Here is a 6,000-nt window from a genome sequence, read left to right as displayed (position 1 = left end):
TCTTACCTATTCCTAGGGTTCCACCAAGATTTCTGAGACAGCAACTTTTGTCGAGTCGTCATTGAGACATCATGAATCAATTTCATAAAAACAAATACATATACATATACATTTCATGCAATATTTAAGCATTAAACATAAAATAATAATAACATGTTGCATTATTTTCATACAAACTTACCTCGATACTAAAAATGGCAAAAAAGAGACCTAACCGTCAAATACTCGTTTTTCCCTTGTTCTAGGTCCGAATCTCATTTTCCTTGGTCTATAATGTAACACCCCGTACCCGAGACCGTCGCCGGGGTTGGGCACGAGGTGTTAACAGACTTCGTTCACTTAATTTCACCGTTCATAGAAAAACAATTTCCAGACAGCTGGCTAACTGTGTCACTATCACCTTAAAAATCATATCTTGAGTTCTACAACTCGAAAATCAGTTTCGTGATTTTTCCCTAAAACTAGACTCATATATCCATCTACAAATTTTTTCTAGAATTTTTGGTCGGGCCAATTAGTACAGTTTATTAGTTAAAGTCTCCTCTGCTCCAGGGCGCGACTACACTGACCTTCCTGCATTACGACCTGGAAATCTCCCTGTACAGGGCTTCAATACTAATGCCGTTTGTTTCTATAGAAACTAGACTCAAAAAGGAATCTATACATATATGGCATGACTTCTAAATGTCTCGGGTTAATTTATAATGAATTTTCAAAGTCGGAACAGGGAATCCAGAAACTGTTCTGGCCCTGTTTCACAAAAACCCAGATATCTCTTAACATACAACTCATATGACCGTTTCGTTTCTTCCATATGAAAATAGATTCATCAAGGTTCATTTACATAATTTATTCACTATTTAATTAGATTCCTACTATTTTTAGTGATTTGTCACATCCACATCGCTTCTTTGTCAAGATATGCCTTTAAGGTAGACTTTACCTATTTCATAGTTTCCATGATTCAATTAGCCCTTTTTGCATACATAGCACAAGGTATAATCATGATTAACCATTCCAATGGCTAATCGTTTCCAACATTTCCATACCTCTTACTGATCAACATACAAACGATTATAGTGCTATGCTAAAAACGTATATAAGCCATTTTCACATGGCTATCCAAAGTTTTACATACCAAAGTTCAAACAAACATAATAGCCTATACATGTCGAAATGTTCTCTTAGACCATCTAAGAAGAAGATACCAAAAAGTTGCTAGTCGGTGTGATGACTTAGATGACGGTCCCGAATACGCAAAAAGTTGAGTCCAAGAAACCTAAAATAGGTGACAAGCAAACACCGAATGAGTATATAACTCAGTAAGTCATAAGCAATGCACTACCAACCATTAATAACATTATCACAAGAGGAAACAAAATGGAACGAGGCTAATTACTCCATTCAAACCGAACTATACCATAGTTCCTTAGACCTTTCGATTCAATCTCATACCAAGTTACACATTCACATTCCATATACTAATCAATAGGATATTTGAGGCATTTTTATACACCATTTTGTTTTCGTTACAATCATACAACTACATGACCTTTCACTTATTCCACGATAATTCTTATGTACGTGACTTCAATTAAAATTGTCACATAGGTTCGAAACTTACCAAGCTCAACTCCAAATATAAACATAGCGCCTATTAGCCATGAACTCAGGGTACTTACCCGACCCGCTGTCCGTGGTCAACTCAATAATGTCGCACACTCAGTGTCAATAGTGATTCAAAAACATATAGTGAGTCCGCACACTCAGTGCTATATAATCAACTCGCACACTTAGTGCTATATGATCAAACTCGCACACTTAGTGTTGTACAAAATTTAAACCCGCACACTTAGTGCCATTCTCATGATCACAAATGTTTATACCTGCACACTTAGTGCCGAAATCAACAACTCAATACATCTCACCTCTTTTCTTTTCATTCAATACTTTCATCACCACATACATACATGTATGTAAATTTATCATTCCTTTCGGCATAATTACATAGACATTATGTCTATTTAAATCAATACAAAATATATGCTTAGTGACCTACCTTGTGTTGGGTAAAATAGTTCCAAGTCGGCTACTCGATGACCTTCGTCTTTCCCTTGCTTGATTCTCCTTCTTTAACTCCTTGAGCTTAATCAATAAATCAACTAGTTTAACCATCTTGCTAAACATTCATAATTCAATTACACATGCATATGTATGTTTGTATATTCGCAACCATCCTCACTAATTACCCATTTAGTCGATTATACACATAATTAAAGGTAACATCACGAACGGGCATACTTATGTATATTTATACATATATATATACACTTCCAAATGGGCATCACAATTAGATTTAACACCACCTTCAACCTCAATGAGATGGCCGAATGTATGTATGTATATACAATGTCAACTATAACATCTTTTAAACACCTAATTTCATTTCATGAACACTTAATCAAATTTTCCTAATCTAGCATATATTTTCACATCTATTTGTATCATCATGTAAATTCACATATAACTACATTTCTTAAGTTCTACATCTTAATGCCCATTATAGCCACTCCCATGGTCTAAATCTAACAATCGGCAACACCTACCTTTTCACTATGTTTGCTTAATACTCATTCTCTTCTTAGTCCTAAATTCGCACTTCCAACAAATTAGTTTAACAATTCCAACTTTCATGCTAACATCCCAAGCAACTTAACACATCCATATAACTAACATGTTAATAGCTTCAAGGTATCAACTAAAATTTTAAGCTTCTTTGTCAAATCCCAATTCTCCAACAACCCCAAATCCAACCATGGGATAGATAGAATTCAAACTAACAACTAAAACATGCATGAATCTCATGGACAACATCAAACATACCTTGGTCTAGCAACTACCATGGCTGATTTTCTCAAGCTCTTCCCCCCTTCTTCTTAGGACATTCGGCCAATCAAAGAAATGAAAGGATGGACATTTTTTTTTCTTTTCTTTGTTTTCATCCTATTCCTTTTTCATTATTTAATTCTTTCTAACATAACCACTAACTAAACATGTTTGCAACATGTTTCCACTCATAGCATGGCCGGCCATCATGCTTAACTTTTGGGTAAATTGACATGCAAACCCATCATTTTCACATTATGCATTAATAGCCCACTTTAAAATTGCCTAGCACATTTCTAGATTTTCTCACATAAGTCCTATTTGATAAAATTCACTTACAATTAACAAAATCCAAACGTGAAATTTTCACACATGTATATGTACATATATTGAGCATCAACTATAACGGTCAATTATTTTTATGTCTCGGTTTAGTGGTCCCGAAACCACTTTCCGACTAGGGTCAATTTAGGGCTGTCACAACTCTCCCCCACTTAAGAAATTTTCGTCCCCAAAAATCTTACCGGTAAATAGGTTTGGGTATCGTTCTTTCATAGAGTTCTCAGGTTCCCAAGTAGCTTCTTCCATTCCGTGTTTGAGCCATAACACCTTCACTAACGGAACCCTTTTGTTTCGTAACTCTTTCACTTCACGGGCTAGAATACGGATCGGTTCTTCTTCATAACTCATATCGGCTTGAATTTCAATCTCGGAGGGGTTTATTACATGCAAAGGATCGGATCAGTAACGTCGAAGCATCGAAACATGGAAAACGTTGTGGATCCTTTCGAGTTCAGGGGGTAGAAGCAACCTATATGCTACTGGGCCAACTCGTTCGGAGATCTCATACGGCCCAATGAATCTCGGACTCAATTTGCCCTTACGGCCAAATCTGAGTATCTTTTTCCAAGGCGATACCTTAAGAAACACTTTGTCTCCCACCTGATACTCAATATCTCTTCGTTTTAAATCCGCGTACGATTTCTGACGGTCTGTGGCTGCCTTCAGACTTTCACGAATTATTTTTACTTTCTGTTCAGCATCTTTAATCAAATCCACTCCGAAAATTTTACTTTCACCGAGCTCGGTCCAAAACAATGGCATACGGCATTTTCAACCGTACAAAGCCTCGTAAGGTGCCATCTTAATGCTTGATTGAAAGCTATTGTTGTAAGCGAATTCAATCAAAGGCAAATATCTTTCCCATGAACCACAAAACTCGAGGATGCAACATCTCAACATATCCTCAAGTATCTGAATTATCCGCTCGGATTGACCATCGGTTTGGGGATGAAAAGCGGTGCTAAAATGCAACTTGGTACCCAAAGCTTCTTGCAATTTCTTCCAAAATCGTGAGGTGAATCTCGGATCTCTATCCAACACAATAGAAATCGGTACTCCGTGTAATCTCACAACTGAGAAACATACAATTCAGCCGTTTATCCAATGAAAAATCAGACGTCGGGGATAAAATGAGCCGACTTAGGCGATCTATCAACAACAACCCAAATCGCATCTTTCTTACTTGTCGACAATGGCAACCTGCACACAAAATCCATCGTGACTCGATCCCATTTCCATTCGGTATCATGATCGGTGAAGTAAACCCGAGACACTTGATGTTCCGCCTTTACTTGCGACATATTAAACACTTCAAACAAAATCGAAATGTCTCGTTTCATACCATGCCACCAAAACTGCTGCCTCGGATCGTTGTACATTTTCGTACTCCCGGGTGAATTGACATTCGGCTACAATGAGCTTCGCTCGAATCATTGAAATGAGTTCAATTTCTTGGAACACACAACCGATTTACGTACCTCAAACAATCGTCATCATCAATTTGAAACTCGATTCCATATTCAAACACATTCAGCCCGTTTTGCAACCAATTCATCATCGACTTTCCGAGCTTCACGAATTTGATGAATCAACAATGGTTTGGCCTTTAATTTCGCCACTAGTATATTGTCGGATAGAATGCATAAGTGTACATTCATCGCTCGTAAGGCAAACAAAGTGATTTATGACTTAAGGCATCCGCAACCACATTAGCCTTTCCGGGTGATAGTCAATGACAAGCTCATAATCTTTTAACAACTCGAGCCAACGTCTCTGTCGCAGATTTAAGTCTCTTTGAGTCATCAAATATTTGAGACTTTTGTGATCCAAAAATACATGGCACTTCTCACCAAATAAGTAATGTCGCCATATTTTCAAAGCGAATACGATGGCAGCTAATTCGAGATCATGGGTCGGATAATTTTTCTCATGTGGCTTTAATTGTCTCGACGCATGGGCCACAACTCGACCTTCTTGCATCAATACGCAACCCAACCCAAGTAGGGAGGCGTCACTATAGATGACAAACTCTTTGCCTGATTCGGGCTGCACTAAAATTGGGGCTTCAGTTAAATAAGTTTTCAGTTGATCAAAACTTTTCTGACATTTTTCCGTCCATTCAACTTAATATCTTTCTCAAGTAGCTTCGTCATAGGTGTGGCTATCATCGAGAAACCTTTACAAACCGTCAAGAGTAACCATGAGTCCTAAAAGCTCGAACCTCAATAATATTTCTCGAGGCTTCCAGCTAAGTATGGCTGAAATTTTGCTCGGTCAACTCGAATACCCGATGGATACCACATGACCCAAGAAGCTAACCTCTCTTAACCGTAACTCACACTTATCGAACTTAGCATATAACCGCTTATCCCGTAAAATTTGCAACACTAATCTCGGTGCTCAAGATGTTCGGTCTCATCTCTTGAATAGACCAAGATGTCATCAATGAACACAACTACGAACCGGTCCAAATACTATCTCAAGATCCGATTCATCAAATCCATAAATACCATAGGGCATTAGTGAGCCCAAACGGCATCACTAAGAACTTGTAGTGGTCGATCTCGCTCGAAAGCGCTTTGGGTATATCCGAATCTCGAATCCAGAATCGATAATAACCCGATCTCAGATCTATCTTTGAAAACACCGAGGCTCCCTTTAGTTGATCAAACAAATCATCAATACGCGGTAACGGATATTTACTCTTTATTGTCACCTTATTCAGCTGATGATAATCGATGCACAACCTTATGGTTCCGTCCTTCTTTTTCA

This window comes from Gossypium arboreum, chromosome 4, assembly GCF_025698485.1.
Source record: "Gossypium arboreum isolate Shixiya-1 chromosome 4, ASM2569848v2, whole genome shotgun sequence".
Taxonomy (NCBI): domain Eukaryota; kingdom Viridiplantae; phylum Streptophyta; class Magnoliopsida; order Malvales; family Malvaceae; genus Gossypium; species Gossypium arboreum.
The sequence above is the reverse complement of the archived record's forward strand: the minus strand, read 5'-3'. Positions refer to the sequence as shown.